The sequence below is a fragment of the Lepidochelys olivacea genome (assembly GCF_965140295.1).
Source record: "Lepidochelys olivacea isolate rLepOli2 genome assembly, chromosome: 1".
NCBI lineage: Eukaryota > Metazoa > Chordata > Testudines > Cheloniidae > Lepidochelys > Lepidochelys olivacea.
This window is the reverse complement of record NC_140411.1, coordinates 118072469-118095949: the sequence shown is the minus strand read 5'-3', so window position 1 is coordinate 118095949 and position 23481 is coordinate 118072469. Positions and strand designations below refer to the sequence as shown.

General features: G+C 40.8%; 1 long non-coding RNA gene across 2 annotated transcripts in view; it reads right to left on the bottom strand.

Annotated features, from left to right (window-relative positions):
* Nucleotides 1-3177: 3177 nt before the first annotated feature.
* LOC311519274 overlaps nt 3178-23481 on the bottom strand; it is a 58312-nt gene continuing 38008 nt past the window's right edge. Inside the window, exons 2-5 of one of the 2 annotated variants that reach the window (XR_014711242.1) lie at nt 18282-18373; nt 15775-15824; nt 7998-8064; nt 3178-4129 (exon numbers count right to left, since the gene is read on the bottom strand). This is a non-coding gene — a long non-coding RNA (uncharacterized lncRNA). Of the gene's footprint in view, nt 4130-7997; nt 8065-15774; nt 15948-18281; nt 18374-23481 lie in introns of those variants that run through there. The other variant, XR_014711243.1, reaches the window with a different exon arrangement.

Below are 23481 nucleotides of genomic sequence, written 5' to 3'. Positions count from 1 at the left end.
CTGGAGGTCCCTAGCTGTCATATAAATACAAACAGAATTTGTCCCATGTTAGTTAAACAATGTCAAATCACCAGGTTTTTCAGTAGTGAGGTTCATATTATGATAGACCAGAGTAATAGATTGTGGAAAGAAATAGATAATACAAGGAAAGAAGTACATGTGAGAGGAGGGTCTATGTAAAAGTAACCCAAGATTCGTCTCATTATCATGTGTTTATTAATACACACTCACCAGTTCTTCCTTGTGAGATTAAAAACAGTGATAGCATTAACAATCAAAATCAAAAGTAGAAATAACCCGGTTGCCAAGAGTACTGAGGCACAATTGGTTGGTAGTTCAATTTGTCTACTGTCCTGCCTGATACAGCAGTACACTGAAAAAAATGTTTTCATATAAGAATTGATAGAATTGCTTTTCTGTCAAATCCCACAATTTGCATCAATCAAAATTCCCATAGTAGACAGGAGTTCAGAGCCCAAAATGAGGTGTAACTCTAGGGTGACCAGATGTCCCGATTTTATAGGGACAGTCCCAATATTTGGGGCTTTTTCTTACATAGGGTCCTATTACCCTCCCACCCCCATTCTGATTTTTCACACTTGCTATCTGGTCACCCTATGTAACTCAAAGGTTCTCTCTTTCTTCCACTAAACTTGAAGTTATCAGTCTTTCATTAGGCACTTTAAAAAAAAAAAATCACAGACAGTATTTTGGCAACACCTTTTGGAACAGGCATCTTTCTGCCCACACATTTGGCTGAGTTGTCTAGCCTGAGATAACTCTGTCTCTGCTTCTGCCTCTCATCAAGCTGGAAACTAGCTTTTTTTGCCTTCAAAAACAGTCTATAGGGATATTCCCAGCAACAGCCTAAGTCCAAAAGTATCTCAAAGAAAGAAACATTTGCTAGAAAATTGAGAAAGATCATAACAAATCAAATGCAAACAACATAACATCATATCTACTATGAGATCTGGGTAACAGAATGGCTAAAGAGACAAAAATCTTGACGTTAACATTGATTTAAGATGCCATAAAATTATAATCTAGAGTGCAGGTGTCTGCCTTTTTCGTACCTCTCAAACTGCCAAGGCCCCACTGTGGAATGCAATGTGTAACAAAACCCAAAATAAACAACAAAATCACCCTTGAGGGAAATTTAAAATGCTGTGGGATTGTGATAGGGAATATCAACCCTGCACTGGAGAGGAGAGGGTTAATGAACTGTTCTGGTCCCAAGAGACAACACGTCCTCACCCCTGCTAGGCCATGCTCCCAGTGGAGGGAGCATTCAAAAGCAAGCAGCTCAACTCAGTCTGAGCTGACTGAGGAGGAGAGCAGGTGGGTGCAGCTACCTCCTGCCAGGGTTCCAAGCTGCCAGGGGTAAGCCTCCTAGCCACACTTTGGGAAGCCAGCTGACCACAGGAATCGATGGAGATGACCCGCTGTTGCCAGTGAAGGAGACTTTGGAGACGAATCAGAGGGAACACTAGAACGATCCCATGTCCAACTCCGGAGATGACGCTGGAGGGACAGGAACAAGGGTAGCAGGTGACGCAGCGAATGCTCTTGGGGTATCAGGATCTGAACCATGTGTCAGGGTCCACTGTTTCAAAGGGCCCTGCGGTGGAGTAGGGTGGGACTGGGTTTTCCTATCCTCCCCACTCTCACCGGTGGGAGACACTACCTTGTGATATTGCTGCTAGAGAAAGTAGCCCTTGAAGGCTCACTGTTAAGTGTTATATCCTAGCGTGTCACCATTAGGTGGTGCAGTTGGCCCAGCGCACTCAACCAGCTCCTGATAGGGAACCATTCATTTAGGGTAAATAATTCTTTCTGAAAACTCAGTTCCATAGTTCTGCATGATTGTGATAAATAATATTCAATAATAAATGTGAGGGGAACACCACATATATGTGGAATATAGGGAACTTTAGGACTCAGATGGGTGATGTCCCTTGACATGAGGGACGTCTAATGGTTATGGTCCTCCTTCAGTCATCTGCTCATCATCTGAGATTTTTACTTGTATCAGAAACTCTCTCAGCTATACAGTTGGTTTCTGCCCAAACATTCTTTATTACTACTTTAGACCCAGAGTAATCTCTCCTATCGGCATCTAGGCAATGACATTTTCTCAGTCACAACGCCGTGGTGTGAACTTATCACACTACTTCCTTTTCTGTGCACTCTGCTGTTGTATTTATAGTGGTTTTAATTGAGTTCTGGACTCCCAAGCTGCATTTATTAGACATGGAGCAGATCAACACTTGTAAAGACACAATTAACTCACAGCCAGGTGTCAGCTAGTGTTTTCCTTCCCGCTGGCTTCTCCTCTGCTGAGTACAGTCCATTAACATTTCCATAGCTCTGTTTGTCCCACAGGGGAGTGTTAGGAGTCCCACCCCCAGGCAGCTCTGTATTACTTTGCTTACTTGTTAGCTTAATCTGAGTATGGGCTAACTTCCTATTGCAACATCCCCTTCCTATTTATTTACATTAGTCTGTGCAAATTTTCAAAATATGATCATGTGTGCAGTGCTGGATCTACTGTCAGTCAGTGAAATGTATATGCTTTGGGCTTGGCTTACCCTAGGTAAGACTCACATACCACATTGTGCTCGGTGGAGCTCTACAAGATTTACTCCAGTGTTACTCATGATATTATGCACAGATCGTCATAAAAAAATCATCCCTCTCCACTGTTGCACACTTTGAACAGATGTAAAATAATTACCATAGTGCCATTGAAATGATCCTAGTTTTCAGTGTTAACACACCACAGAGATCAACAGGGGCAACTCATACTTTTCAGAGCTAGTGTTTCAGACTGTCTGCAGACTCCAGCAGAAATCATTGCTTTGATTACCTTCAGTTCTCATTCATATCTTCTCAACCATACATACTGGAGAGTTAATTTTTAGAAGGGAAACTTAGATGATGCCATTGTGAAAAATGTTCTGGCTCACCAAGCCACTGAGAACCAGGCCCCTTTGACCCCAATCCACACTTAAATTAATCACCTTTGCAGTAAAATCACCTTTTCACAGAGTAAAGACAGTTTTCCAGGGTAATTGCAAAGCAGGGACCAGAAATGTTTTATTGAACTCACAAAAATGCCACTCTCTTATTATTTATATGTATTTTATTTTCTCCAAATATAACAAATGCACCCTTATACCAAATTAATCATAATACACAAAATAAATAAAGAGGATTAGGATTAAGGGAGGACCTGGGAAGCAACATATCTGTTTTCAAGTTCTACCTTAATCATAAAAAGTCAGCCCAAATTGTTTTGAATTTTTCAGGCATTCCCCTACTGAAAAATGCCAGTCATTCATTTTCTGCCATGTCACTGAGCCAGTCATCAATGTCTGGCGGAGATCGACTTTTCCATTTTTGCAGGTTTAATTTGTTCGTTAATCTGTATATTGAAACCACACTGCTTTGTTACCAGGTAACCTAGAGGCATCAGGAATATATCCAAGAGTGAAACTTAAGGGGTAGGGCTCCAATTTAGCGTCAAGTTGGCCCTTTGACCCAGCTTGTATCAGAAATTCTTGATACTGGGACACTCCCAAAACATATGAGCTAATGTAGCACCAAGGAAGTTACAATTATGACAGCAGGCAGCATTTATGAGGCCCATTACCATTAGCCTATGTGGGGACACTATATTTGAAAAAGTAGGTCTTCTGATAAATAAGCCTAGCCTCAGATCTATAGTTGCTTTTTTAACATTAAATACATTTGTATTCCATTGGGTCAGAGATAGTTGCATATCCAAATCTCTAGTCCAAGCAACTCTCAGATTACACTCTCTTTTTTCAAAAAGGAATACTCTCTGGTCATGAGCATTTTTTCACATGCCTCTGTAAGGACTCAAATTTGCTTCTATTTAACTCAATTGCAAAATTCAAATTGACTTGAGTAGGAGCAGATTCTGGCTTTTTGTGACCTAATGATGTACCTGAAACAGATGTTCATAACCACACATTTATGCATGCTCATTTGTGTCTCATTGTTAATTCACACAGAGTCTTCTTTACTCCAATGTACTCTACTTCAAGTAACAGCTACACAAGTCTTTGATTTCTTTCTTGAAGTCACAGATTTATTTTGCAAACACCTGTAAACAAAAGACAATGAATAGAAATAAATTTTGCAACAGCCAACAAGAACAATGCAAATAAAGAAAAGCAGTTTGCTGACATACAAAACGTTAATCAACCATCTGGAGTCATATGAAAGTTTTTATGCAGCTGGTGTAAAAGTTGAACATCTTTCCCTGAAGTTTACCAATTTGTTAAATAATAAATCTGTCTTTTTTCCTGAACTTTGTGTGTTGTGAAAGTGAAAAGCAGTTCAAGTACCCATAGCACTCAGTGCTTTATAAAGTCTTTTTTGCTGACATAGATTAGGGAAAAAATTAAACCATAATATACTGTTACGAATATTATTTCCAATAAAACCCAGAATACTAACAACAACAAATAAGAATTAGAGCAATTGTTAGATCTAGATGGGTGTAATTATTGGCCACTTCAGTGAACTAAATTTCAGCTGGGCTTGGTTCTATGGTTTAGGGTAGTCTCCATTAAATATAGGAAAATTCAGTTAATTAATTAGCCCTCAGTGTTAAATGAGTTTTTAAAGCCTGAGAGACCAGGGAAATGTGGGATTTGTGGGGACTTGACAGTGTACATTTTATCATGTTAAACCCAAAGTGACTGTTAATGTAGGCTACAGTACCTTAGAGTCAGAAATACAGTTAGGGATGAATGCAGATAAAATACCAAGGTTTAACAGGAGATGATGAATGTTAATGAAACATTGAGGTCCAGATTATTATTATTTGATTTTTATCAGCGCTGCAATACCCAGATCCCCTCATTTTTAGACTGTATAGGTTACATTTTTAAAGAGGTGCATGAAATGTTATGCAAAAATGTGATTGAGTCTGGTCTTTATGTGTGTGTACATCCTTTGTTTTTTGGCTTTTTTCCCAAAGGGTTTGTTAGGGTTTTTTTTTAACTCTGCAGGATACCCAGGAGGTGCAGCCCAGGAGGAGGGGACACATAATGTGGTCTTTGCATCTCCCAGATTCTGGGATGCCCTGGGGAAGAGAACAGCTCCCAGCATAAATTACAGAAGCCCTTAGGGTTACTCTAATTTGTGGCAGCTTTACACAGAGCAACTACCTCTATTACTCCTGATATCCCCCTTCAGACCACTGGCCCTTCCCCCATACTAGAGGCTGCTCTCCAGCCCTACACTGTTCCTAAGCTGGGGGAGTTTCCCCAGGGGCCCCATCGCGCCCTTTCTGGCTCATATGTCTGTCTCAGATAGCTGGGTTTTTTTCTGAATTTTTGTGCCACGGACTCCAACTGGCCAGCAGTACCAACAAAGGACGAATTCCCATCAGGGAACTAGTGCCTAGGTGACTTTCTATAGGGAAAAATATTGATTTTTATGTCACTAATACCAAAACTGTGCATCAACAATATTAACAAATGAATACCAGAGACAAACAAGATGTAAGAGCAGGATGATTTAAATGATCATCAGCTATATGGACTTACTTTTTCACAAGAGTACATGAGGGATGGTGTATGCTTTACGGGTGAAAGTCACTCTCACCCACTCAAAGCTGGAGTCATTAGAGTACAAGTCCTGCACAAAACCCAAGTTTCACAATAACTGGGCTTTTGGTAGGGAATTAAGCATGGGGAGGGGCATCAATCCACAGCCAGGCTCCCCCAGCAAATCCTACATGGGGGCACCGGACAACTGGATCCATGAAAATATAACATTGGCTCCTGCCCTCGCTTGCTTACAATTTGCCCCGTGCACCATTTTATTAGGAACTTGTGTAGTTTTTCCACCTTTGCTTCTGAGAATCCCGAAACAGGCTTACCATAGGGAGTAAGTGGTGTGGAGAGATTTACATAAGCCTTCCACTCTGGGGTGAATTTAACTTCATGTACTTGCTCTGCACCTTTGGTTTTTTCTTAATACTGTGTTGCATGCAATACCGCTGTGGTATTATTAGAGCTGCTCTGAGTCACATGCAAATATTAAATCGCACAGAGAATGAACTTGTGCACACACACATTTATCCAAGATAAATACTTCAGGGAAGAGTCTCATCTATGAGCTGGACTCTTTGCATTGCTCAGGGGACAGAGAGGGGCCAGATTCTAGCCTCAAATGGCCTCCATTCCCCTGGTGGAGGAAAACTCTCCTCTACTATATGTAACCAGCAGAGACAGCTCCTGCACCAGACATCCCCTACTAGTGTGGGGGATCAGTAGGGGGGCACAGAGGGAGGGCAGAAGGCATGTGGTGGAACTCTGATATGCTAGGCTGATCTTCCACTCTTGTAGGGTCCCCAAAGTTCCTCCACCTTCCACAGAGGGTAGGTCAGGTACATACCAAATTCCCAGACTGGGGAGTAGTGACTGGCTGTCGAATGGCCTCGAGTCCCTGTACTGGGTGGAACTAGGATGTAGGGGAGATCCAAGCCCTTCATGCTTTTTAAAATTTTATTTTTTTAAATTTTCAGCCTGCACTTGAACCTCATGCTAATTCTCTTCAACATGGGCAGTAGCTTTTTTTTATTAGCTTGGTTGTGGGTAGGAGATCAGGGACCTCTTGAGATGACAATCTGTCAGAATTTAAATCAAGGAGGATCTCTCTCTTAGCAACCACAAAGATTAAACAGACTAATGAATCAAATGTTTTAGACCATCCACTCCTGGGAGCTTTCATTTAGGTTGCATCCCTGTTGGTCAGGTCAGGAAATGTTCTATTCTGTCAAGTGGTAAGTTTCCCTACGTGGTAGTGTGAGTTTTCTCCTTTGGGTGAGATCCAGAAACTTGACAGAGGCAGATGCCAATCCATATTATGTGACATTTCCTCATCTGACTCACAAAGTTTGCAAGATCATTTCACCAGCCAGTAGTTTGTGGGAGAGACTATGTTTGCTTGTTTAACAAAAGCAGTTCTAGGGTTTGTTTTTTCCTTCTTTCCTCTTAATGGAAGTTTTATTCCTCTCAGCAGTGTGCTGTTAACCCCCCTGCATGCATGGTGTTTTCTGTCTTTAAAGCATTCCTGCTGTATCTTTGATCTGTCCCTCACCATAGTACCATTCACTTGATGTTAACGTGTTCTTTTAAGATTCTGTAACTTTACACACTTCAGGAAGGTTCTGGGTCCTACTTTGCATCACTTCTGTAATCCTTAATCATTCGTAATTTTGGTTATATTTCTTTTGAATGTGCAAATAGTATTTCTGTTCTATTCAGGCTCATATATTCTACCCTTCATTGTGGTATGTGAGAGACTGATATCACACATACAGGATTTTCAGAATGTCAGAAATCAATTGTATGAGGAAAGTAGCTTCGATGGTATCCATGAGCTTGTATGGATTTAGTTTGATATTAAAGTGTATCATGATAAGGGTACATAGCTAAATAAATAAAACAAAAACAAACAAAAAATCATTATTTTAAGTAAACAAACTGTTGCTGATTTTTTGACAGGGAAATCACTTTCACTAGTATTTTTGAACTTCCTAGTTACTTGAGTGCTGACAGTTTGTCTGCAAATAGGACTGCAGACAGAAAGCACACTTCATTTAGGTCTACGATAATGTTAGTTTCTGATGCTCTCATCACTGAATGATGAGCCTTGTCATCTTCAACTTGTTGCCATTTAACAGTGCAGATCTGTACCTAAAAGACCTAACGCGTATTACCTGATGAAACAGTCACGAGACATAGGTAGAAAAATAAATTATTCTATAAGACATACATACCACTAATAAAGTCCCGATCTGAACACTCCCTTGCTATGGGAAAGGGGATTAGAATCTGAATTCAAATTCCCTTACTCTAAAACCTGGATCTGAACATGCCCAAATGTTGGACCTGATTAAGGAAAGCACTTAAGCATATTGTTAATTATAAACCAGTGTTTTTAGTCGCACTTACCTGAATTGAGATGCTTTACAGAATACAGAACAAAGAGGGGTTTGAAAGCCAAATCCAAATTTTGCACCTTAAATAAAAATGGATAAGATAAAATTAAACATTTTATAAGTTAACTTTTCTTCACACAATTATTTCATTATTTTTTAAGATGAATGTAATGCTCATGAAAGCTGTTAAACTCTTCTCTTGAGATTGAAGTCCTTTAATTAACAACATAAGCAGAACTTACTGGGTAATTTGCCTCACTATTGCACCTCCACCATGTTGCAGAGGAACTAGAGTTAGAGAAAAGTGAAGTATCCAAAAACCTTCCCTGATCCAACTGCGATGGTAGTTTTGTGATATGGACAGCTGAACTGGAATGAGAGCTCAACTAATTTCACATAGTAGCCAACTTCAAAGAAAGATACAACATTGCTGATCTGAGTTAGAAGTAGAAGGAGAGTTGGTCAGAAAATAGATTTTTTCTGCACAAAATTCTGACTTGGTGGTGAAATATTTTGGATGAAAATTTTTCAATTTTCAGCCAGAAACTGAAAAAAAAAAATTGATTCAAACTGCCATCAGAGTGCTTCATGGAAGTTTCAGTTCAGATGCTTCATGCTCCCAATTCTCCTCTAACAGCAGGACTCTATGACCCGACTACAGCTCCCATGATGTTCCACTTTCTTCCCTCCTGGTGAGGGGAAGGGGTGCATCATGGGAGATTTAGTAAAATATTCATGATATTTTAAAGCTATGCTAATTAACTGAAGTACACCTCAGAGAAAAGGTAACGTAAATGGAAGGAATATTTGAGAAGTAACAACACAAAAAGGAGGATGAGTTATTGGCAAAGAATGAGAAAGCAACAACTGAACATAAGAAATAGGAAAACTTAGATTAAACTTTTGGATACTGTTTGCTAACAGTGAGGTCAGTTAGATAATGAAATAATTTGCCAAGGCAGGTCAGAGAACTACCACCAATATAGGTGATCAAAAATGAATTTGAGGTGAAGGAGTGTACTACCCCTTGTAGAGTCAGCCTGATCTCACAAACTGTACCTCCTGGATGAAATTAAGAAGACTCCTTACTGTCCCTTAGTGACCTATTTAAACAGAAAGAGGAACCTGAACATGGGGAAGGAGACTAGAAGCAGAACAGCCTGCAAGGGATGGCGCTCTCTCGCTCTCTCTCTCCCCAGAAGGCTAGGCTGACTAGACACAGAGACTTTGTTTCAGACTTTTAGTTTGGGAGACTGAACTAGGGTCTTTTGATCTATTATTCCATGTGCTTCTTCTCTGTAGCTTCATTAAAGGAACTGTTCTTCTTTTGATTAGTTTGTTTGGCTTCTTATTGCCCTGATCTATGCAAGCAGATTGGTTAACACCCAGTTGGGGGAAGGGAAGATGGGGCTCACCTGCAATGCCACACCCAACCAAAAGGGGAAGCACAGGGTGTCTCACCCCTTTATATTAAATATGAACTAAATTCTGTCTTTTCTGACACAGCTTGACCAATCCCACTGGTTTTCCTTGGCATCGCCTAAGATATAAGTGGTGAGTTTAGCAGAGAAGACAATCCAATACCCATGTAAGAAGATGGAGTAGATGATGCAGCACATACTTTCTAATCAGATTCTCTATTATTCTGTACCACACATTGCAATCATTACTGTCTTGGTGTCAATATGAAATGGGTCAATGCGGCAATATTTTAAACTGGTCTGTGCATTACGTTTCATCTAGCATGAAACCAAATGCAGCCCCAAGTTCTGTACAGATTTACACGTCATCCAATCCGGTTGAAACACAGAATTCAGGGAGTGATGCATATGACTATTGCATCCATGCCCTTCACACAGATTCTCTGGACCACAGCCTCCATATAGCTAGTGTGGATGCTATTCCTGTCCATGAACACCAACAGTGGCTCCTACGCGGTTGTGCTGCTGATCTTTCCCTATTGGGGGGAGGGAGGAGAATCCTGTTGCCCTCTCTAACCTCCTTTATGAAGCCTTTGCTTGAGACAGGAAGATTTCATTCAGAATTACTGAATATAAAACTGCAAAGTATTCCAAAATGGTGTCACATCACCACAGGGGAAAGTACTAGATTGCTTCAAAGCCTGCTGGTCATTGGATAATAATTACAGGGTGAGATCCTGGCCCTATGAAGTCAGTGGGAGTTTTGCCATTGACTTCACTGTGGCCAGGAGTCTACCCCCACATTCTAAACTAACAGTCCATACAAACTTAAACAGGAAAAAATAATTGGGGTTGTATCTTTCTCTTACTATTAATCTTCTTTTCATAAGATAAAAATAAAATAATTTCATATTGCACATTTGTTTTACAGAAAAATGCAAAAGGATTGGTAAGGCATGAAGTGAAAGGTAAAGAGTTTCAAGTCTGAATAGCCATGTGATCTGTATATCACTTGGTGAACAGAAGAGATAACAGAATGAATCAAGGATTTGTAATTAGACTAGGCAATGACATAATCGTATGGCTCTCTATATTCCTTAGATTAAGACTCTGTTGGTCCACAAAGAAAGAAAGAAGTTGTCTTGTTTAAAAAAAATATCAAACAGGTCCAAGCAATTCTGCACCAATCAATCATTCAAACAGTAGCTGGTTAGGATCACACTGATGTATGTGTACCCTACCTACTCACGCCAGTATCAAACCTGGTTTTTGTATGGCCTGTTTTCAATAGTTTAAACAAATAGTGATAAGTCCTGGCCTCCAGTGAGTCTAACTGCAGAACTCCAGCTGACTTCAATAAGACCACACCCCAAACCTGTATTATGGAAAGGTTTTTTTTAAAGCAAATAATCATTGAACATTAAATAATAAACTAGAAAAATTGAACAAGGTAATATAATCATCCACACTCCAAAACTGAATGGTTGGTATGTACTATGTTTTTTAAAGCATGTAGCATGCTATGTAAATAATAGATATTAATACATTTAAACAGCACCATTGTTCCTAAAGCACCACTGTATATGCTATCTACAATATATCAGAATCATTCACTCCCACAGTGAAAGACAGTCATTTCTGGAGAAGTATGGTATGTGGCAGACATTCTGCATTAACAAGACACCACAAGAGTTTATAAGAGGGAATGTGAAAAAGAACTCCTTCATCTGAAATGAAAGTGCATAAATAAGAATGTATACAGGCCAAGCCACTGATATGCAATGGAATGGGTTTATGAAGAAATCAGTTATGATGAAGAAGACATACAGAAAATTAATTATGAACTTACAATAAGATATACTGAAAAAACAAAAATAAAACTTACCATAAGATATAATGAAAACAATGAAAATGCACATTGCTGTTTTGGAGAAATTACTATTTGTAGCCTGTTTATTTAGTGTATTAAGCTTGGTTTGCGTGTTTTGTTTTATTTGCTCAGTAATCTGCTTTTTTCTGTTTGTTATCCCTTATAATCACTTAACATTAAGTGATCCAGATCTCTTGGTATCAGTGACACATCATTTACCACTCCCTTAATTTTTGTGTCATCTGCTAACTTTATCAGTGATGATGTTATGTTTTCTTTTAGGTCATTAATAAAAATGTTAAAGAGCCAGGGACCAAGAACCAATCCCTGTGTGACCCCACTATAAATACAACCATTAGATGACAGTTCCCCATTAACAATGTTAGCAGGGTTTGAAGGGGCTCTTCCCTGAAATCTAGTGATGAACTGGGGTAAAATACCTCAGGAGCAGCTTGTATTTGCATAGACACACCTACTCTGCCTAGGTGATCATCAAACATACTTGCTTTGCCAAAATGATCAATTTTGGTTGTTTTGGGTTAATATTCACTTTATGTAGAGTTAATGAAAATTTGTTGTCCCTGTTGCATGAGTAAAGGGCAGCAGAAATGTACTTAGCATGTCCTGATTCAGGAGGTCACCCTAACTTTAACCCTCCGCTCTCTAATGTATAAACACAGAGCCGATTGGACTCCAGTGAGAGTCCTATTTTCTGTTTGGTGATTACTAGAGCTGAAATGACTGATGAGCAGTGTGGCCCAGGAAGTCTGGGGTAGCACTCGCTAAAAATGCCAAGGTCAGGGCAGCCTGCAAATAGGATAGCAGATTCTCCCAAAGACTGGTAGTTAACACTGAAGTTAAACTCACCAATGAGTCACAGACTGTGCTCCCGATCCCTCACACTGGTTATCAAGAAGCAAAAAAAGAAATGACACAGCCCCCTTTATTGCATTCCAATTCTCTGGCTCCAAGTCAGCACTTAGGTCCAGTACAGTGAGAAGTTATTTGAAAACTCTGACTATACAAAATCTTCTTCTGACCCCCAAAGGTCAGCCATGTTAGCAGGCCAATATCAGTTTGGATCTTACCCAAAATACCACACTGCCAGCCAATCCTTTAGCACCTAAAACTAAAGGTTTATTATAAGGAAAAAAGAAAGAACAAGAAGAGAGTTGTTAAATGATAAAGCAATCAGATACATACAGAGTGCATATATCAGGTTTTTAGCAGTATTGGTAAGTTTGCTGGCTTGGATGGTCCCTCTGGAACACATCCACATGGGTAATTCAGTCCTGCAGAGCTTTGTCTGTACAAAAGTTACTCCAGAGGTAAGAAGCAGGGTTGAAGATGAAATGGAGATGATGCAGCTGCCCTTTATATTGCTTTTACCATATAGCTTGTACTTCCTGTGTCCCAAACACAAGCTTCACAGCACATGGCATGAAAAAGCCTTAGACTTCTGTCCATAGGCATGCCCCTACATGTCTTGCTGACTCATCAGGTGTATCCCCTAGTTCCTTTCCATGGGTTCAAGCAGCAAGCAGTAGCAGAGATAACAGCAGAAGCAGTGACAGTGGCAAAGGTGGTAGCATGCGGTGAGTGGCAACAGAGACAATGGCAGAGATATTGCTTGACCTCCCCGCTCTTTTCAGGTGAACCCACATGAATGCATCCCTTAATTATGGGACTTTGCTGACTTCAGACAACCAACTGTGAGTAGGGTGCAGCAGAGGGAAAGGGAAGTGGTGTGTTAAAGGGACATTCATCCACTGGACTTTCCCACTGCAAGGTGGGAAACTGAGGCAAAGGACACTGCCCAATGTACTGTTTGGGTGTTTATTTATGGTTCACATGCTTTTGAATCACTCTTGTGGTGTTTTCTCAAATTAATGCTGAGTTCCCTTTCCCTTTTAATAAAAAAAATGTTTTGTTATACACAGACTCAGTGCTTATGAATGGGAAACTATTCCCTCTTAGAGGCCTGAAATGATGTTTAGTTTTCCCAGATTACTGGGTTGAGGCTTGAGCCAGTTCTGTTTTTCAATGTCAAGATGAAACCCTAGATATTGAACCTAGCCATTGTTGCTGTTGACCCCACCTGGTAGACAAGAAACCAAACCCAATAAATAAAATATAGTAAATACTTCAATCAAACCATCAGAATAGAAGGAAGTGGTACATAACATATCACTATCTTGTAGATGTATCTTGTTTCCAAAAAGTAAACAAGCAAGCATGGAGGGGGGAAAAAAGAAAGGAGACATGCTGAGCATGTGTGGTGATCACCATTTTGGCCAATATACAGGAGGCTGAACCAGAGACCTCCAGAATTAGAAGTATGAGCTACTATAGCTTGAACTGAAGAGCTAGACCAGGGGTCAGGAACCTTCGGCATGTGGACCATCAGGGTAATCTGCTGGCGGGCTGCAAGACATTTGGTTTACGTTGACCGTCCGTAGCCACGGCTCTCCACAGCTCCCAGTGGCCATGGTTCACCATTCCCAGCCAATGGAAACTGCAGGAAGCATGTATCAGTTCTGTATCTGAAGTTAGGAATATTGACTATGTAACAATTACAACTGTGTGTGTACTTGCGGAACGCTCACCAGAGATTGGTAATCAGCCTGAATGGGCCATTAGGAAAAACAATATAATGGGTCTTTGAAGATGCTGATCTCTCATCTTCCTGGAGTTCCTTCCTGTGGATGTTACAAATAAACCTTGTTTCATGGTGGCTTTAACACTGCAAGGTCATGTGATAATGTCACCCAGTATGGAGTACCACCTTGGACACTGCTGGTATCTTTCCACTGCAAACAAAGGATTCCTGCCTTATGTAAATCCTATTTAAGGCTGGGAAGTGAGTCAGTCAGGGCTCTTCTCCATTGCCTCCCTGCCCAAGAAGGAAGACTGCTGAAAGCACCCAAAGAGACAAAGGAACTAAGCTGGGGAAAGGCAAGGGCTGAGTCTAGGCTGAGACAGGGGTCTAGCCTGTGAAGAGAAATAACTGGAACTTTTGTAACTTTTTGTAACTTTGCAACCTGCCGAAAACAACATTGAGGGTGAGAAATTACTATTTGTAACCTGTTTATTTAGTGTATTAAGCTTGGTTTGCGTGTTTTGTTTGCTCAGTAATCTGCTTTTTTCTGTTTGCTATCCCTTATAATCACTGAACATTTACCTTTTTGTAGTTAATAAACTTATTTTTTGTTTATATCAAAACCCCATTTGTGCAATTCAGATCTGGAAGGAGGGGCAAAAAGCTGTGCATACCTCCTTCCACATTGAGGGAGGGGGGGATTTTTATGAGCTTACACTGTACAGATCTCTCTATATAGCGCAAGACAATATTTTGGGTTTACACCCCAAAGGAGATGTGCATGTGAGTGCTGGGTAAATCCCCAAGCGGAATCCTCCCACACAGAGCTGATTTCAGTCTGTGTCTGCAGCAAGGTGTGGCCTTACCTCTATGGGTTGCAGAGAAGGCTTGAAGGCTCAGGGACAGCACAGCCATAGCAAGGACAGGGTGAGGAAGCCCAGGCTGGTGGACTGGGCAGGCTCAGTGGGACCCCAGCACATCAAGTGGCACCCCAGATGGGGAATCCAACCCGTCACAGGCCTGCTAGAACCAGAACTTAATTTTTCCGTAGCCCTTTAGCTACGTTCCTCTTATTTGTTCTCCAAGTTGTATGGAGTTTGCCAAATTATGAATTAGATTAGAAAGTTATCACCTTTACTGTTGCTTTTGATATGACCAATGAAACTGCCCAACAGGAGATCCCTTGTAGGATCACTGAGAAAGACATGGCTAACTCAGGCAAAGAAGCATCTAATTTTTCCTTAGTTGACAGGGGTGGAGACTCAGCATTAATGCAGAACAATAAGTGAAAGAAACATAATTGCACATAAAGACTGAAAACACATTAGTGCATTTCTGCCCTGTTATAACATCATAGCTATAATTCCCAGGACACTGTGACTTTAAATACCAAAGAGGTGCAAAAATTCTCTAAAAATACAGAGAGTCTGTCATGGAATATGTTCATTATGAGGCAAACAAGCCAACCTGTGCAATTACTATGCATTATAGACATGGGTATGACATCACTGAAAGCCAATTAGCAAGTTCCACTTGTGTCACTTCATAGTAAAGCAAAGACTATTCAGCACTCACTGCATCAAAGAATGCATGTCATAGAGATTTGCACAGAAATGGGTTGATTAATTTTTAATGAATTATGCCAGAAAAAGTTTCCCTGTAGAAATTACTATGAGAATATTGATGATAACCAAGATGTTTAAAAAGAGATTTCCAGAATTTGTATATGTGGGTTTTACATACACAGAAAATCTCAAAGTAAAAATCTAATCCAAAATGGCATTTCTATCTCTAATATATGCAGTTCAATAAAAAGCAATAAAAACAAGGTGTGGCATGAATTTTCACAGTTATGCAGGTTTTAAACTGCAGTTTATTGAGGGAAAAAGTGTATCCTTACCACGGCAATCCCTTCATCTTGATGCCTTCTGGTCCTGACTCGATGGCTTTCTGGAAAATAGGCTTTAGTCGAACAAGTTATTGTCTTCAGTGCAGGAGTAACTGCGTGAAAGCCTATAATCTGAGTTATACAGGAGGTCTGACTCAATGATATAGTAGGCTAGGGTGACCAGACAGCAAGTGCGAAAAATCGGGACGGGGATGGGGGGGGTAATAGGTGCCTATATAAGACAAAGCCCCAAGTGTTGGGACTGTCCCTATAAGATCAAGACATCTGGTCACCCTACAGTCGGCCCTTCTGGCTTTAAAAATTAATGAACCTTTGAATCATCTCATGTGTGCATCATTGGTAAAATATGCAACGAACAAACAAAAAATTCTAAAAGTAAAAATAGGCACTAATGAAATACAGTATTATTTACACTCCAAGGTATCATAGAGTTTAAGACAAGTAGGGACCATCTGATCATGTAGTCTGACCTCCTGTGTATCACAGGCCACCAACACCACTCAGAATGTGCTCACTAGCCCAACAACTGAAATTAGGTTAAAGAGTTATAGCCCTATATCTAAGGCTCCGTGTTTGTCATGGAGGTCATGGATTCCTGGGGGGAGGTGGGTTCCCCAGAAGGGCAACAGGAACTCCCCTCCCTCAGCTTCTAGCTCCATGTGCTGTCTCTGCCTGCAGGCACCACTGTCCCAGCCAATGGGAGTGCAGAACCGGGGCTTGGGACGGAGCGGAGGCAGCATGTGGAGCTAGGAGCTGGAGGTCACCACTTCCCAGGAGCTGGGTAGGGAAGCTGCCCCAGGCCCACCAACCCTGTCCCCAGAACCCACTGCGCCCCCCCCCGGGCTGCACCCCCCCAGCCGCATCTCCCACAGCACCCCCAGGGCCGCCTCCTCGAGTCCCGCCCCAAGTTTTAGTCAGGGGTATATAGTAAAAGTCATGGACAGGTCACAGGCCATGGATTTTTTTTTTACTGCCTGTGACCTGTCTATGACTTTTATTAAAAATACTCATGACTAATATGTAGCCTTACCTATAACTCCTATAGGAGTAAAGGAAACATGCACTGAATATTACTGAAATACCATGTAGAGGACATTGTTTTGGTTTTACATTACCCTGGGAAAAGTCAGCCACCTGTCCCTTTGTTGGGTGGGACATTGTGGAATGAGGCAGGCTGGGGTGGGGGAGGAGGTCAGGTGGCATGGTCTACATGTTTATGTGTGTACATTTCCTAAATCTGCAATATAGCCCCTCACATAAGTTACTCTTGCTCCTGGCAGGAGTAATCTTCACAGGCTGTGACAAAATAGGGCACAGGCACACCTTGGAAATACTTTCTCAAAATAAATACACCCCTGTTTGGAAAGCATTTTGCACAGCTTGGCCCATATGCTTTATGTATACGCAAACACTTTGCAGTACTTGATAGCACCCAGATTTAAATATGGAATAAAGATTTTAGGACATTAAAAATATCAATCACAGCGTTAGCTGAGTTGTTGAGATAATTCATATCTATTATATTAATTTAAACTTTAATATAGGAAAGATGGACCCAAATCGGAACCTTGTACCTCTGAATTTTGGTACTTCAGATGAACACAGCCTCTTTGGCCACTCATATGCAGAGTGGAATCCCAAGAGAGAAACTCGCATGTTACATACACCTCTATTCATACTAAGCTAGAATAAGGGTCCCAGGATGTTTGAATGCCGGGAAAGTTGCGAATAACAATTCTGACAATAGCAAACCCCTTCTTCTAGTAAAATAGTCGGTGTAAAAACAGGGTCATCGTTCCATAGTATCCTATGCTAAAATTAAAATTCTTTGATACTCAAAATGAACTGACTTTAAAATAGTGTTGTGCTTTTAAATATGTACACCCAGAGCCTGAAACACATTTTCTCTTTTAGTTCCTTGTCATAGATGTTCAGGATTCATTATATTACTTGAAGACAGCTAGGTAAATTTTCTCAGAATGTTGTTTGGGATGATCAAGGAGTGCCAACGAGTGGAGCACTTTTATTTTAATTGATCTGACTGGGATGAATTTCAGCTCTTCTCTGCATATGAAAACATCTCTCTGACGATTTTTGCTAAATTTTGTAACACAGAATGATTTAGGATTAAAGGAGAAAGTATGGGCTCAAACACATGAAGAGGACTTTCAATATTAAACATTATTTTTTTCATACTATCAAACATTGTCATAAAATAGAGAGGAGATGCGCCTAAGAATGGCATTTGTAGAGAAACTCTGAAGAAAAGAGTCACACTAAAATCAACACATAGAATGGTATTGAGTAAATTAAAAGCTAACAGGATCTGAAAGCACCACAATTATTAGTCCTGATTCAACAGTTTCTTCTGCCACCGGTAAAAACAAAACAATTCTGAAGTGAGAAATTTGCCTTTTTATTTTACTACTATTCTTCCTTTACAGTTTGCTGTAGTTCTAAAATAGACAGGCAAAGAAAGAAAGATTTATTTGACCTACCTGTATGCCTTGAAATATGTATTTAGCACAGCTGTTCTTTTGAGTTGAAACTCATCAAAAAAATTGCAGCTTTAATGTAACCCACCATTGATCTGCAGTAAGTGGAAACAGAATCTCTCCTTAATTAGTATCATCCAATCACTTTTTTACATTTCTACAGAACACACACTGTGAACTGTTTAATGGACTATTATTTAGAAAAGTGGTGAAGAGCTTAAAAAAAGACACAGAGTGAAAATAAAAACTAGTGGTGTCAATGAAAAATGTGTTGCAAAATAATGGAAAAAAAGATGTTTTGTTAAGATGGGCTTCATTGGCATTTTACTGTATAGACGAACGTTGCTCCAATTACTGCCAACAATAGGGAAAGAGATAGAGAGATATAGATTCATTACTTTCAACACCCTTAACTGTCTACCACGGAATTCGCTTATCTGGTCTTTTTTCTACAGGACCAGCTCTTAGGGGGAAGGAATAAACAAAGAACTGAGTGGAGTGAATGTGTCACAAATTACCACAAACACACTGTGACTCAATGCACTTTTCATTTCTCTCCTCATTAACTGTGTCTTGCTCAAAATGAGAGACTGGGTCTAAACATAATCAAGTCCCACAGATAACAATTGACTTGACTGCTGGGGCAGTCATCACCTTCTAGCTATGGGGAAATAAATTTAGAAATAAAATGAGTTAAAATAAAATTCACTCTGCTCTCTTTTCTGTGCTCAGATAATTTGAAGGCCATCAAGGCCTGCAGAAACAATCCATCTCTCTGTGAAAAGGAAAGCAGCCTGTGCCACTACCAATAAGGCATGTCTTTAGTGTTATCAAGAGTAAGTATAATTACACAGTGGAAAGGCCATCAAAGTGTCTTGGGCGCTGGTATTTTTTTCCTGAGGTCTTCATCAATAGTGCTGTCTGAATGGAAAGAATAAGTGGGGGGAAGGGGGTGAAAAAAATAATATCCTCCAGATTGGTGTGACTGACCTGCAATCTAGTAAAGCACATTATAATTTGAGAGCAGTAGGAAGATTCAATAAAAAAAATTGCTGTCTTCTACTTTAAATCAGGAAGGATTAATTTCAAGAATCTTTGTGTATGCTCTTGCGGTCCTGGTTTGTCAAAGCTGAAATTTCTCTACAAAGCGGCTAAAGTACTTCCTGTTGGAGAGTATTTACACAAGCTGAGGTACTTTCTCTAGACTTAAATAGCCACACATTTCTGCAAGGCAGATTTACATTTCTATCTGCTGAAGGTAGACAAGGCTACTTGTTCCTGTGAAACAGAGATCTTCTCCAGCACTTCTTATTTGGACAAATCTCCTCTTGAAGTTAATTGGTTAGTTAAAGGTCCTTAGAGAGGAGCACCAGAGCAGGCCCCTGATATGCATTTCTCAATAGTTTTCTAGTGAATAAAAGAATCACATAGCATATCTGATATTATTTAGTAATGCAAATCCATAGGTATGTGCAACATGTACGAGTTCAGTCCTGCAATGCCTTACTCAGATCTGTAAGCATTACTCAGGTGAGGTGTCCCATTGAAATCAGGTGAGAATTACTCATGTGGGTAAGCTTCAGGAGGATCAGACCGAATGTTTGGAGTTCTTGGAATTAACTTGCTCACTTGTTTATGTTCTTAGACTGTATATGTCATTAGAAATGAGGAATGCTCCCATAGCTATGGGTGCCCAGAGCTATTAACTTGACACTCTGCAGTCTGTCTTAAATCAACTATAAGAACAACAATGGAATAAGCCTTGAGAATGATGTTCCAGTTTCATCCAACCATCATGACCCATCGTCGCCATGTTGTTCCTGGAACTCTCCCTTTCCGTGGCTACTGGTGCTGGAAAAATTATGACATCCAAAATTGCAGTGCCTGAGTGCTCTGAAGTAGACTAGGTAGCTGGAAAGCCTTAACCTATCCACAAACAGCTGAGTCTGGCCTTGTTGACTCATCTCTAATTTTCACAACACATACATTTTCCAAACATTTCTTTTAATAATGGAAAAAAATATTACGAGAAACATGGCTGAGTTGTACTGCTTTGACAAATCTCTTGGTTCTTAAATAATTACTATAGATCTCCTGGAGTACAGAACAGCTGAAGTACAGAAGACCGAGATAAGTGGCCACACATAATAAAATGAGAGGGAGGAAGAAACATAACTGATAGAATGAAAATGTGAAATGCACTTGATATATTCCCTTGAAAATGCAAGGAGGGTTTTTTTTGTTTTGTTTTGTTTTTTTTGGCTGACTGGTAAAATAACTCTCCATATTGGGTTTTGTTTGGACACAAATACTTTCTGGAAATAGTGGGTGAAATCCTGACTTGCCTTTCCCTAGCAGTGCTGAGAGCTGGCTTCTGGAACAAGCTCAACCAGAAATTCAGATCTTGGTGTACTCTTTGTGTGCAATACTGAAAAAAATTGAGTCTCTTCAGTGATGTTAGTTTTCTCACTCCATCTGGCAGTCAGAGGACATGCTGGCTGAAATGTAGTAGTATGAGTTCCAACCATATGCCCTCTAAGTGTTGTCTAATATGTAATGGTTTGCAGAATGTATGTGAACAGGAGCTTTGATGTAGACACTTTGAAAATCTACCTTGCAAACAGAACTATAGAAAAAAAAACAAACCAAAAACTAGTTTTCAGTGCCCTCTCATGAAAAGTGAAACATTTTTGTTATCACAAAACATTTTAATCCACAAATTCTATCCCGAGTACCTACTGATGCTGCCTCCAACCTCCATATCTGTTAAAGTTTACTGAAATTTTAGAAAGTGGGAATAGGTTAGGAGCTTCTCAGGATGATCATCAGTAAAAATCTCTTTCTTCTGGGCTGATGAATACAGGAAGGATGTTCACAAGATATACCACTCACCTACCAGGAAGTCAGAAATCTTCAAATATGCTCCAGAATAGAGCAAAGCTACAGAGGGAACACACATATTTCTTTAGGCACAGGCTTTGTAAATTTAATGGTCCAAATCTTGTGTATTTTTTTTTTCTTTGGAAACATCATGGCTGCCCAATTTCACATTGTGCCAAATGTGTGGTTTCTTACATGTTTCAGAAGATCTGTTTCTGGCAAATACACAAAAACTGAAAAGGGGAATATCAATATTGTTAAGTCAAACTTGTCCACAACCAACAGTTTGTTAAGGAAGACAATGTGGCATGTCACAGAAAGGTGAAACATACTTAACTCAGTTGGGGATCAGTCCTGCTTTGAGCAGGGGGTTGGACTAGATGACCTCCTGAGCTCCCTTCCAACCCTGATATTCTGTGATTCTATGATTCTAACTTTAGCATTCCGTGTGAGACAGCCCCCACACTCATTTAAAACAAATGGTGCTATAAAGACTAAAGGGAAGAACAAGAATAAGAAATAAAGGCGTCCTTCAGTCATAAATTTCTACTCATCTCATTAAAATACCTCATACAATAGATCTTCCCTCTGAAAGACTAAAATTACCTGAGTAGGTCTCTACCAGGTCTCTGACAGACAATGGAAATTTGGGGTTTGTAGCCAGGGTGGCATCTGTGTCTGTGTTGGTACAAGGCATTTACTCTTTGGAATGTTTGTCCGTACTGTAGGTGGAGAGGATGAGGCTGCTGCATCTTTCGCTGTGGCATGTAGCTACATGTACCCTACATGCCTTCACCGCAAGAGTAGGCAAGTGTGGCATTGCAGCAGTCACTGCTCAAAGGTGAAAAAATTAATGAAGCGAAAACGCTGCTCTGACAGTAATTGGGAAAATTAAAAAAAAAAAAGTTAGAGGCATGGCAAGGAAGGCTGCTGAAAGCCTAAACAGGTTTGCAAAAGCTTGTTTGTCAGAAATCCTTTTCTCCTTCAGAATTATTATTATTTATTTGTATTATAGTAGCAACCCAAATCAAGGATCAGGGTTCTATTGTGGCAGGTGCAGTATCAAAGAGGACATTCCCTGCCCCAGACAGTTTACAATCTTGGCGTCTGACAGGGTTTAACAGACAAATGACAACAGACAAATGTGGTGAGGGGCTGGAAGTAACAAAATAATGAACACAAAAGCAGAAGTCCCAGCTCTTCTCTTGTCTAATCAATGTTCATCACTGTAAGATGAATGTATTGTGGCAAATTGCCAGCACTACTATGATGGGTCTTCTGCTTTCTCCTCTTGGGTGGGGGTTCAGGGCACCGTTTTTTGCCTCTGAATTGGGGTATTAACTGCCCCACTAGTGCCCTAGAGGAGGAGAGTGGAGAGGGAGGGACCCAGGCCCACCCTCTACTCTGGGTCCCAGCCCAGAGGCCCTAGGGATAGCGGTAAACCACTAGAACTAGCAGTTCCTTCCCCTGGGCTACTTCCCTCTCCTGCCCTTCAGCTTCTGAGGGTTCCTGCCCTCCCTCTGCACAAACCAGGTTTCCCTTTGCCTAGGGTCTTGGTCTTCTTAGCCCATCACAGCACTTCTCCAAACTCTCCTCTGCTTCCCTCCAAACTGCTCTTTGCTCCAACACCAACCCACTCTGCTTCAGCTCCTCCTCTTATTTGATTGAAGCAGGGGGTTTTGATCATGTGACTGGCTTCAGGTGCTTTAATTAATTTATAGCAAACTTTCTTCCCTCTCCAGGGAAGAAAGCTCCCTTCTGGTACTCTCCTGCTGCCCTCTGGCCTGGGCTTTCCTTGCTTTTTGCCCCTGCTTTAGTTCCCCCCCGCTGCGACTGGGCCAGACGCTTTTTCTTCGTTTTGGTTTTTTTTGCTGTTTTTTTTTCTTTGCTGCCGTTCGAGTGCTGGTCAGCTGCCAGCTTGCCTGCCAGCCCCCCCACGCCTGCCCTCGGATGCTGCTATTGCTTCAGCTGCAACCCCCGGAGAAGTGGGGAGGACTGCCGACCCGCTCCCCGGAGGAGGGGAGTGGACGCCCCCAGACCCAACCGTTTTGCTGTTTGTTTGTGGACCCGCAATTAATCATCTTCTTATCTTTGCTTGGCATTTTTGAAATGCTCCACAAAGACCGGGAGAGAAGACAGCTGACAGAGACATCGCCCGGGGAAGCTACAAATCATCGTGGAGGGGGCCGTAAGACCGAGTAACTTTTGAACTGTACTCTCGTGTGGGGGGAGTTTGACTGTGTCTTAAATGTGTTTGTAGGGGCACAGGGGGTGTGGCACGAAGCTGCCCCCCGGTCCATCGGTGCCCCCCCCAACACTACTA